General features: G+C 42.4%; 1 pseudogene; it reads right to left on the bottom strand.

Moving 5' to 3' along the window:
- Positions 1–12,648: 12,648 nt before the first annotated feature.
- LOC126425195 (5S ribosomal RNA) lies at positions 12,649–12,766 on the bottom strand (annotated as a pseudogene).
- Positions 12,767–13,264: the final 498 nt, after the last annotated feature.

Below are 13,264 nucleotides of genomic sequence, written 5' to 3'. Positions count from 1 at the left end.
ACAGTGACACTAGTCTCCCTACAATCACAACTGGCAGAGTTGACCGCACAGGTAGCTGCATCACAAACAACGCACAACCGCCAACGGCCACGCCGCCGACGGTCACGAAGTCTCAATCGATCACCATCACTACAGAACTTATGCGGGTACCACAAGACATTTGGTAATGATGCACGAAAGTGTACGCCACCTTGCAAGTGGCAACATGAAGCAGACACCGTAGCAGCGATAACTTCCAGTGCAAACACGCGCCGACTTTTTGTGACAGACCGCGAAACAAAACTACAGTTTCTCGTCGATACAGGCGCAGAAGTGTCCGTATATCCAGCAAACCGCCTATCACGCCGGAGCTGCGACGACTGTTATCTATTCGCCGCCGATGACTCGAAAATTAGAACATACGGTCGAGTAACATTATTCCTTAACTGGGGGCTACGCCATGTGTTTGGATGGCAATTTACAGTGGCAGATATATCACAGCCTATTATCGGGGCAGATTTTTTGTCCTACGACTTACTGCCAGATCTGCGACGTCAGCGACTAATAGATTTGACTACTAGTCTGCATACAACAGGAAAAGTCCGTTGTATCACACCACTAGAGGTACGTACAGTCACAGGCAACACACCATATATACGATTACTGGAAGGATACCCCGAGATCACACAGGAATCGCCTACTCTCCCATCAGTCAAGCATATAACCGTCCACCACATTTTGACCACGCCGGGGCCGCCAACTCACGCTCGGCCTTGACGTTTAACGGCCGAAAAGCTAAAAGTGGTAAAGCAGGTATTTCGCAGCATGCTGTCACAAGGTACCTGCAGAGTTTCTAGTAGCAGTTGGGCATCCCCAATTCACATCGTGCCTAAAAAGAAGAATGGATGGTGCCCCTGCGGTGACTATCGCCAACTCAATGCAAGGACCATTCCAGACCGGTACCCAGTTCCACATATAGAAGACTTTTCTGCAAATGTCCACGGTAAGACTATATTTTCTACCATTGGTCTAGGTCGAGCTTACTATCAGATCCCTATAGCGGCAGAAGACATTCCTAAAACAGCGGTGACAACATCATTCGGTCTATTTGAATTCACCCGAATGCCATTCGGACTACGTAATGCCGCCCAGACCTTCCAACGTTTTATGTATGAGGTTACAAGAGATTTAGATTTTTGCTATTTGTATATAGATGATTTATTGGTGATGTCTGCATCGGAAGAGGAGCATTTACAGCATTTGGCACAAGTGTTTGACCGCCTACGCACACATGCACAAGTAATTAATCCTGCGAAGTGTGTTTTTTGTGAGAAAGAGGTCCACTTTCTAGGATATTTGGTGACTGCACAGGGTATTCGACCGCCACGCAGTAAAGTAGAGGCCATAAACGAATACCCCCACCCTGTCACAGTCAGAGAATTATGACGATTCATTGGAGTAGTGAATTTCTACCAAAGCTTCATTCGCAATCATGTACTGATAAAGGCACACCTAAACCTAACCACAGTGTGCATTGGACTATCGAGGCGGACACCGCGTTTCACGCTATAAAAAAAGCTATAGCAGAGGCCGCACAATTAGCACATCCGGTCACGCATGCTTCACTCACTCTCATGGTTGATGCTTCATCCACTGCCATTGGTGCCGTACTTCAGCAACAAATTGATCAGTTATGGCAGCCCATTGCATTCTATAGTCATAAGTTGTCCCAATCTCCGCAACGTTGGGCAACATATGACCGTGAGCTGTACGCCGCTTATGCGGCAGTAAAAAAATTCAGACATTCATTAGAAGGGCGACAGTTCACGATTTACACAGATCATAAACCGCTTACCTATGCCTTTAAGGTAAAGCCAGAGAAAGCATCGCCCAGGTAGCTGCGACACTTAGATTATATCAGCCAGTTCACGACCAGCATTGTGTATGTGGAAGGGAAGCTAAGTGTTCCAGCTGACGCACTTTCTCGCATAGAAGCAGTGTCCACAGTAGCAGATGACATCGCACAGGTGGAAGCAATGAAAAAAGCCATTGATTACGACGCCCTCGCGCATGCGCAACGATGTGATAGTGAGTTGCGTGATCTATTCCAACAAGAGAAATGATTGAAGCTACAGCTCGTGACATTTCCTGAAGCAAGCATTGAGTTGTACTGTGACATAGCAAGAGGAAAGATACGTCCATTTGTGCCACAGCAATTCAGATCACAGGCAATTGCATCAATGCACAATCTGTCACACCCAGGTGTAAGAGCCACACTCAGATTGGCGAAACAAAAATTTGTACGGCCATGCATGCACACAGACTGTAAAACATTTGTGAAGCAATGCTTGGCGTGCCAGAGGAATAAAATCACACAGCACGTCAGGGCACCATTAGGCACATTTCTTCCACCAAGTCAGGTTTTGACCATTTGCATGTTGACATCATCGGCCCACTCTTCGACATCGGAAGGCTACAGTTATTGCCTCACGGTGATTGACAGATTTACTAGGTGGCCTGAGGCATTTCCAATGAAGGACATCACTGCAGAAGCTATAGCTCAAATATTTTTTCGTGGTTGGATTGCCCGGTTTGGAGTTCCACTGAGAATTACAACTGATCAAGGACGACAATTTGAAGCCTACGTTTTCAAAGCATTGGCTACGTTATTGGGTACGAAACGCATACGCACCACGGCATACCACCCCGCATCAAATGGCATGGTCGAGCGCCTTCATCGACAGTTAAAGGCAGCACTGAGATATCACGCAACACCGAATTGGACAGAGACGCTACCTATCGTACTTTTGGGTCTACGAACATCATTCAAAAGTGATCTGAAAGCAACAGTAGCAGAACTGGTGTATGGACAAACGTTACGCCTACCTGGAGAATTTCTGCACAGCATGGCAGATGATACAATCACAGCCTCAGAATTCGCCACAAGATTAAGAGAGCATATACGCCAATTGAGACCAACAACGCCTAGAAACCAGCTTGGAAGACACTCGTTCGTTTTTGCTGAGCTAGCCAAGTGCACGTATGTATTCTTACGCAATGATACTGTGCGTAAACCACTGCAGCCACCATATGACGGACCATTTCTGGTAGTCAGTAGGGATACCAACACTTTCCGCATAATGATTAACGGTACACCCACCACAGTTGCAGTGGACCATATCAAGCTGCATTTCTGGACACAACAGACACCACAGCTACCACTGAACACAAACCAGAGAAGACTGGAGAAGCTACTAGATGTGTTCCTGTACCCCATGAACACCACAACGCTCAGCGAACAGCAGTCACAGCAACACCAAGACCGACGTCGAGGACTACTACACCACTCTCGACACAACCACTGACACATGACGCACCGCCCGGTTTCAAGGAAGAAGTAGTTACAAGAGCTGGACGGCGCGTGAAATTTAATCTGCGGTATTGTTAGCATTAAAGGGGGGAGTCATGTAGTGATCTATCCCTGACAATCGATCCCTACAAGTGCACAGTGCTTCATAAACATTCCGTGAAGTGTTAATTTACGTGCAGTGATATAGTTATTCTTTGATTTAACATTTGTTAGTTATTCCGTGCTGTTCATGTCTACACAATTCATTCATGTGTGTAGTGTTAAGTTATTGCTAAATATATGTGGGAATAAAGGAATTGTTTTCTCCAAAACCCACAAACATATTGCTGCAAGAAAGGTACAAGCGTTGGGTATTATTCATTCAATGACTTGACTCTTCTGTGGTGCGTATGGAAAGAATACGAAATGCTACTGCTGACATGTCATCACGTATACCAAAGGAGATGGGCACTGCACCTATTTGTAACGACAAAGGATAGCTAATCCACATATAGTTTTCAAAACCTGGCAAGCTAAAATGCGAGAGCAGAAGCTGAATATTCATTTACACCAAATATTTCAATATCTGGAGAATACACTTAGGATCTGGACATTTTGGCAATGAAAATGTTTAACTTGGATGAATAAATTCCATTTTCGTTAAAACTTCAGGATACTTCTAAAATACAATATTCGACAATGTATAATTTTCCAGCAAGTTGAAGACTTAAAGTACCATGTAAAAAAAGATTTTACTCCATTATCTCCAAGGGTTTATGGGTTTCATGTGCCATATATTTTTTCGGCTAATTACCAACAGGAAGAGATGCCATTAAATACGTATTAGTCGTACTAGAACGGTGGCCAAAAATGTTGCCCCTGTATGCTTTTAAAAACAGCTTCAGCGTCGAGTGTGATCAAATGTTTGAAAGATGATTGTTTAGTACAACATCGAGCACTAGCTCTCACTCTGTCAGTGAAAAGTTTGTAATGTTTTTAAAAGAATAGATGTAAAACATGAAAGAATTTTAAAATATTTCCTGCAGGGAAATCTGGCAGTAACAATAATGAAAGAACTTGGTCGTTTGGCTAGAACTCATTGTACAAACAGACACAGTACCTGGACGCAGCATCTTCAGTAGTTTGAAACTTGAATGAACGAGTTCTTGCACTGAAGAACAGGATTGACACTCTTTGAAATCACAAGGAGTCGGCCCCAGGGAGAACCATTCATTACTCCATAAGTGGAAACAGAGAAGCAACTGTTATGAATGAGGAAGTAAAATAACGTTTAAAATGAAGTACACGAAAGAGGTTACAAACACATAACGAAGCAGCGAATTTTCCCCAAGTTCAATACTGGAGACTGGGTAATGATGCGGGAGCAGGAACATAGCTCGAAAGCAAATAGAAAAAGAAAAATATTTACCAAAGGAATCATAGCCCTTACGAGTTAGTCGATATTAGATACCATAAGGCGTTGAGACTAAAAGGTCCCAGAAATGGAAAGTACGAAGTTTTATATAACATTGAACATGTGCAGAAATGCAGAGTCTTGCAGTTAAAGAAGATTTCGAAGGCAACACACCAAAGAACTTTCGTCAACGTATCCTGTGGTAGGGTTGTGCTCCCGCTATTATTATGGTTATGTTTACGTATGTTAAGATATTAAAAAATAAATCTCAGAAGGTCTAAAGGAGCGCAGTAGCGCTTAACTAGAGATAATCGACGGCGTTTAAGAAGACGACTTACTAACTGACAGTCTCAAATATATGACTTCAATCAGACTCTAACAGCGATTAGCAATCAAAAAGATCGAGTCTGTAGATGTGTTAATCTGAACAAATGGTTTCGAGTATTTTATATAAGAAGAAAGGGAAGACGTTGTTGGTCCTTGGAAACATACACGGTTGAAAAACAAATGTGCCACAAGCACTCAGAAACAGTGGTATGCATCTGATAAGATATATGTGATAAGGTAATGTAAGTTCGCATTGGATGTTCGATACACGAAAATTAACGTTAATTGCTGTACGAGTTTATCAGTGAGATATTAGCATGTTACAGTGATTTTGCTTCCAAGCCACTTACTCTAAGGACTTAATCAGTACACGTTACTGACTGTGATGATAAAGAAGTAATGTGATGGTTCATGAAAAAAGAATTTAAATAAATATTTTAGGGTCAAATTGTGACATATTTATAAATATTTTGCAGCGTGTACAAAGGGATTCTCTGCATACTTAAAAGTAGTTATAATTTGTTATGGCCGCAGCATATGGTCTGGTGCCTAAATGGTATTTCTCTGGGAATGTAGTATCCCTATCATACGGCAGTGGCGGCCGTAACACAAATAATACAGAGAAAGGAATTTGTAGTTTAGCGGGCGATGAAGTGTGTGAACCCATTGCTGCGTTATTTTACGAAAAAAATCGGTACTTAATAATGTGATGATCATATAGACCCAGCAAGAGTGAAACCAGTTTATGGTTTGAATCAGAGTAGCAAGCAACACAGTTCCGTCTGACAGAAACAAGGTAGACACAATCGATTGCTAGTCTTAGTTAAAATTCTGTGTTACTAAAGTGCTGATCAAAAAGATGTCGCTGGCCTTCTTTCCGAAAATAAAAAAAGGGTGTTATACATTAAGAAGTAGAAACGTACACAGAGACAACTGCTGTAACCGATACAGTTTTTATACATATAAGTTAAAGAAAACTATGTAGTAAACTAATTGGTGCAGCTCAGTGTAGATTAACGAGTGACAGTCACATTTCAGTGTGTAGTCAGGAAATGCGATACGAAAAGAATTAAAGCTATCTTGCTGTTGTTAGAGATAAGATCTCTGATAAGTCAGTTGGTGAAACCATAGAAAATTGAACGGCCACATAACTGTTAATGATGCGTATATTATGACTGTTTAGTCTGTATACGACCACAGGTGTTTTGTAATACCGATGGTTAAAAATTCATACTTAAACTGTCATTATTGTAAGTTAAAAGTATTGAACTATGAATGTTAAAAAAGAAAGGAGGAGTGACGTGATCAGAACATAATATTAACAATTAATTAATAACACTAAAAGAAAGAGAGAAGCTCCACGAGGTGTGTGACATCAACTTTCCCTCATCGGGTGGTAGAGTAATTAAATAATTACCGTGTAGCTAATGATTTGATATTAATTTGGGATAAGGCATCGAATCCGAACTGGAAGTATTACGCGGAAGAAGTCAGGTACTGCCATAACTTGGTCGTTATTGTGCGATTTACTTCACGCAATAATGATTGGCAGAAATAAATATGTACAAAATTATATGGAAACTAACTAGTGAAATTTTGGTCCAAAATGATGAATTAATTTTGACTCTATTTGGTAATTACTGTAAATGAACGGTCGCCAACTCACTTAGTGTGAGCGAAATCAATTAACTCTTGGCTTTGAAATTAAATTACGTTACTGTTGTAGAATATTGGCCGGGATGAACAGTCGCAGAGGCACTGACTCGCGCTCACTGTCAAAACACAATGACCACCCAGAAAAATTTCAGTCGTGGACCAAAGCAAACTTCCAACTATTTCTTGAAATTAATTACTAGTTCTTTACACTACCAGTTACGTAACAACCGCACTGCGTTTCCCACTGTGATGCTAATTGCTATTAAACAGTTTTAGAAAATGTGAAGTTTTCGCAAGATTACAGAGTTTTCTACTTTGAGTTATCGTTCGATACTTTGACTTACTGTTATGTAAATTCCTTCTTATATGAAATTGTCCGAACACGAAAAATTGTTAAATATACTTCTTTGTCAAATTATTTGTCAATAATCAGCACATAATTATCAAGTCCCAAAAAATTAACTTTTTGTTACGTCGGTAACCTCTCACTCAAAATTGTCTGAACAAGAAATATTGTTAACTAAACCGATTTGTCAAATTATTTGTCAATAATCAGCACTTAATTAACCAATCCAAAAAAAACTTTTTTTCAAAAAATGGCTCTGAGCACAATGGGACTTAATTTCTGAGGTCATCATTCCGCTAGAACTTAGGACTACTTAAACCTAACTAACCTAAGGACATCACACACATCCATGCCCGAGGCAGGATTCGAACCTGCGGCCGTAGCGGTCGCGCAGTTCCAGATTGAAGCGCCTAGAACCGCTCGGCTATTCCAGCCGGCTAACTTTTTTGTTCTCTTTCATTTAAACTACAAATCAATTCAAAAATCTTCACTCTTTTCTATAATTTACTTTCGGATCATTAATGACAAACTCGATAAATTATGGATATGAAGAGGATCCTGTCAGGTAGTTGTTACTGACGATTACACACCTTAACACACGTAAGTTGCTAAAGTATTTGTTATTGGACGATTCGCAGCTAACATTGGCCAGCCTTTTAAAATTCTAAATGATAAACTGGTCGGGTCTTACTTCATACCGGTACGGTCGGTGCGGCGAGGTCCACTATACCACGACAAGGTACGCCCACAGGCTCTTCACCACAATTAACTTTAGGACCCCAGCGCTCTTCTTAAACACTGGTTAACGTTGATGCTTTGCTAAGAGCTCAATTACATCTTCACATTATGCTTCTCCATGCCTTACGTGAGATCTTGCAGAGAAATCAGTCTTGCGTTGCCCCTCGCAGCAGAATTCGTTCTTTCCGTCCGACCCGCTCACTCCCTACTAACCGACTCTCCTTACCACCTGACAAGACACTGCGCCCCGCGACAGTAAGACAGTAGCAACAACCTCTTTGGCTTACGTAACGATATTCCCTGACTTGGCCAGTGTGTCTACTACAATTCCATATATTCTCTTTCCTTGGTTATTTTGCACACAGGGAATTATTAAAACTTATATACGCCACACTAATATACGCAACATATTTATACACTTCAGTTAAATGAACATAGTTAATGAAGCAGGAAAAAAATTATATGCGGGCACTGTGTCCAAGGAATAGAAAAGCAACTGGAATCACTCAACAGAGGAAAGTCCACTGGGCCTGACGGGATACCAATTCGATTCTACATAGAGTACGCGAAAGAACTTGCCCCCCCTTCTAACAGCCGTGTACCGCAAGTCTCTAGAGGAACGGAAGGTTCCAAATGATTGGAAAAGAGCACAGGTAGTCCCAGTCTTCAAGAAGGGTCGTCGAGCAGATGCGCAAAACTATAGACCTATATCTCTGACATCGATCTGTTGTAGAATTTTAGAACATGTTTTTTGCTCGAGTATCATGTCGTTTTTGGAAACCCAGAATCTACTCTGTAGGAATCAACATGGATTCCGGAAATAGCGATCGTGTGAGACCCAGCTCGCTTTATTTGTTCATGAGACCCAGGAAATATTAGATACAGGCTCCCAGGTAGATGCTATTTTCCTTGACTACCGGAAGGCGTTCTATACAGTTGCGCACTGTCGCCTGATAAACAAAGTAAGAGCCTACGGATATCAGACCAGCTGTGTGGCTGGATTGAAGAATTTTTAGCAAACAGAACACAGCATGTTGTTATCAATGGAGAGACGTCTACAGACGTTAAAGTAACCTCTGGCGTGCCACAGGGGAGTGTTATGGGACCATTACTTTTCACAATATATACAAATGGCCTAGTAGATAGTGTCGGAAGTTCCATGCGGCTTTTCGCGGATGATGCTGTAGTATACAGAGAAGTTGCAACATTAGAAAAATGTAGCGAAATGCAGGAAGATCTGCAGCGGATAGGCACTTGGTGCAGGGAGTGGCAACTGACCCTTAACATAGACAAATGTAATGTATTGCGAATACATAGAAAGAAGGATCCTTTAATGTATGATTACATGATAGCGGAACAAACACTGGTAACAGTTACTTCTGTAAAATATCTGGGAGTATGCGTGCGGAACGATTTGAAGTGGAATGATCATATAAAATTAATTGTTGGTAAGGCGGGTACCAGGTTGAGATTCATTGGGAGAGTCCTTAGAAAATGTAGTCCATCAACAAAGGAGGTGGCTTACAAAACACTCGTTCGACCTATACTTGAATATTGCTCATCAGTGTGGGATCCGTACCAGATCGGGTTGACGGAAGAGATAGAGAAGATCCAAAGAAGCGCGGCGCGTTTCGGCACAGGGTTATTTGGTAACCGTGATAGCGTTACGGAGATGTTTAGCAAACTCAAGTGGCAGACTCTGCAAGAGAGGCGCTCTGCATCGCGGTGTAGCTTGCTCCCCAGGTTTCGAGAGGGTTCTTTTCTGGATGAGGTATCGAATATATTGCTTCCCCCTACTTATACCTCCAGAGGAGATCACGAATGTAAAATTAGAGAGATTAGAGCGCGCACGGAGGCTTTCAGGCAGTCGTTCTTCCCGCGAACCATACGCGACTGGAACAGAAAAGGGAGGTAATGACAGTGGCACGTAAAGTGCCCTCCGCCACACACCGTTGGGTGGCTTGCGGAGTATAAATGTAGATGCAGATGTAGATGTACTTGTGGATGTACCATATTGACGCCTTAGTAGTTTGCAGCTATACCTTGTAAGGTGCGTTATTATACAAGTGTAAGTATACTCTCAACCCATAGGTGTGGGTATTTACCAAAACATCTATTGCAGAAGTAAAGACTGAGATAGGATAAGAGCAGGTCTTTGAGAATGTTGTAGGGATCGCCTGGAGCCGGGCTGGAACCCTTTATGTTTTGTCAAGATGCAGACGTTAGATGCAATGAAACAGTATTCAAGATTATTCCGTGTATTACTCGGAATACAAGTCGTTGCCGTGTCTTCTGCGATGGCTGGTGGCTACGTAATCGGGAGAGGATAGGAGAAGTGAGTTGCTTTTCTTCTGTTGTGGTCAAAGATAATCTGAGATTGATTCAATATACGTAAAAGACTCAGTTTTACCGAGAGCTCGACATACGGCATACGGAAATTAACTGTGATCTTTGGTAGGCGTGGCTACGTGGGTAAACAGCATTATTACAGCGGCTGGAATTGAACTTGAAAATCGCTTCATTTCTCTGGCATCGATACGCTTATAACTGCTCGCATTTAAGCTGCGAGTTAACAAGAACCTCATTACGTTGATAACTATCTTCAGATGCAAGTGGCTTGCGATCTTCGTAGGTGTTCCCGACAATGTAACGAGAAGTAGTCATGCTATATAAATACGCACCGTCTGTCTCACAAGACGTTACTCTAACTAGGAAGGTCGTACCACTACATGGATACTGTATGTTTTCCGATGACGAAGCGCTCGCCATTTTTTTGCCAGTAGACGATGGTGATGGATTGTTGGAGATGAATCTGATGACACTACATGAAACACAGAGGCAATTAAACAAATGGTTAAAATAATGGTTTATTTGGAAAAGCGGTGGAAAGAGTTCGGGCGAACTAATGCTGCTGAAACAGCTCAATGATCGTGCTGCACAAGAAGATATGAAGTTTGCCCAAGAGAAACTTATTATTTCAATGTCTGAAACTCACTCTTTCTTTTTTCAGAATCTGGTCAAAATTTATCAGAAATGATGAATAATTTGTGCGTTTACGTGAAAGTAAATAGATGGTGTGTGGTTGTACCATTTAAACAACGTCATTTCAGTTTTTTCTGGCTGAGTCTGGATGACCTGAGATTCGACATAGTCCGGATAAATGAGATTCCATTGTGCCGCTGAAAATAAACAAAGAGTCTGTTCCTGCGCAAAAAACTGTATCGTGATGGCTAAATATGTTTGGGGAATAAACGGGGCGATTCTTAACAAAGTTAAAAAAAAGAAACAAAAACGGCGTAGATGACTCTGAGACAAGGAATTTAATACACGACACACAGGGCCACAAATACAGGGAAATACCATAAAAGTGAATAACAAATACTAAGCATGTTACGTCACCAGATGACGTACCCCGTCGCACCTGCAGTGGAGTCCCAAAATACGGATGGTATTTTCTACCACATGTGTGAAGGGTGATTGAGCAATGCAATACTTGCATTGAGGCGAAACGGTGCAAATTTCGAACATCTTTTGTAAATGTGATCTGTTGTAAACGCAGAAGTTACAAAACTATTGTCGTCGCAGTAATCAAGCAGAAGCTGTCCTTATTTTGTGTTTCTTTCCTTTCCCCCAATTTTTTTGTTTACAGACCTTAAATAGTACAGAAAATGTAGGTTATTTACTTGTAGCGACGCAATTCAGAAATTTAACTCGTTTACTTGTGACACAATATGATATTTTTTTGATGTCCTGCACTTTGCAGTAAACCAGTGGAAACTGCAAGACTGTTAAATAAAATAATAAACCTTACTTCAACGTAAGCACTTAAATTTCTAAAGCAATGTAAAAGAAAAATTGCGTGCCTGACCCAAAACTCTAAACCTGAGCTCCACGCGCATGTAGGCCCGGAGCCACGTCGACGTGGTTAGTTGACTTGAGGCTGACTGATGAGGTAGGCCCCACCGCTACACTACGCCGTGGTGCATCATGTGGTGACGTCACTCGTTCAACATTTGTCATACACTTTTGAGGTACAATATCTCTCGACTTTTGTGGCCCCATGTGTCTTATATTAAATTACTTGTCTCGGCCTCATCTATATAGCTTCGTGGTTTTTTAAACGTTGCTAAGAATCACACTGCGTAGGGTGTCCCTTTTAAGAGTCGTGAGGAGCATTTTCCCTGCTGTTTCGGAAGATATTTGCCGTTACGTGTTTGTAATGTACAACTGGATTCAGCACAAACAGGTACCGCTAATCATGTCTTTCAGGTGACGCCCAATATCGACGGAAAGCGTCGGTTTGTTTCCCGTCGAAATAAAAAATTATTTTTAAAGCGGTACTGTGGCCGAGCGGTTGTAGGAGCTTCTGTCCGGAACCGCGCTGCTGCTGCGGTCGTAGGTTCGAATCCTGCCTCGGGCATGGATGTGTGTGATGTTCTTAGGTTAGTTAGGTTTAAGTAGTTCTAAGTCTAGGGCACTGATGACCTCAGATGTTAATCCCATAGTGCTTAGAGCCATCTGAACCATTTTTAAAGCGGTATTTTACGAATTCATTCGATAGAGTGCGCCCGAATTGTTGCAGTGCGACACTCGTGTTATCAACATTTTTGACAGGGATAACGTGAAACTAAACTCCTTCCGAACAGGCCATTAAGGCCCAACGGCAGCTACCGGCCGTCGTCTTATCCTTAGCCCACAGGTGTCACCGGATGCGGATGTGGGAGGCATGTGGTCAGCACACCGCTCTCCCGACCGTATGTTAATTTACGAGGCCTGGGCCGCTAATTCTCAATCAAGTAGCTCCTCCGTTTGCCTCACGAGGTCTGAGTCCACCCCTCTTACCAACAGCGCTCGGCATACTGAATGGTCACCCATCCAAGTGCAAGCCCAGCCCGACAGCGCTTGACTTCGGTGATCTGACGGGAGCCGGTGTTACCACTGCGGCAAGGCCATTGGCCACAGGGACAATATAACACGAGAAATAACCAGCAGCGCCTTAGCCCGCGTTGACTGCTACCGCCATGCAGCAGCGCTGCTGACAAGGGAACCTCCCCATCGCACCCCTCTCAGATTTAGTTATAAGTTGGCACGGTGGATAGGCCTTGAAAAACTGAACACAGATCAATCGAGAAAACGGGAAGAAGTTGTGTGGAACTATGAAAAAAATAAGCAACTTATACAAACTGAGTAGTCCATGCGTAAGACAAGCAACAGTAAGGCTACTGTGATCTCAGGAGCGCCGTGGTCCCGTGGTTTGTGTGAGCAATTGAGGAACGAAAGGTCCTCGGTTCAAGTCTTCCCTCGAGTGAAAAGTTTAAATTTTTGTATTTTCAGATAATTATTATCTGTCCGTCCGTCCGTCCGATGCAGGTAACTGCGCCGTAGAATGGGGACGCTACACCTAAACAAACATCGCAACACACGACGTCAGTCGACTATAGTTCACGGAAAAGAA

Source organism: Schistocerca serialis, chromosome 1, assembly GCF_023864345.2.
Source record: "Schistocerca serialis cubense isolate TAMUIC-IGC-003099 chromosome 1, iqSchSeri2.2, whole genome shotgun sequence".
In the NCBI taxonomy this organism is placed as follows: domain Eukaryota; kingdom Metazoa; phylum Arthropoda; class Insecta; order Orthoptera; family Acrididae; genus Schistocerca; species Schistocerca serialis.
The sequence above is the reverse complement of the archived record's forward strand: the minus strand, read 5'-3'. Positions and strand labels throughout refer to the sequence as shown.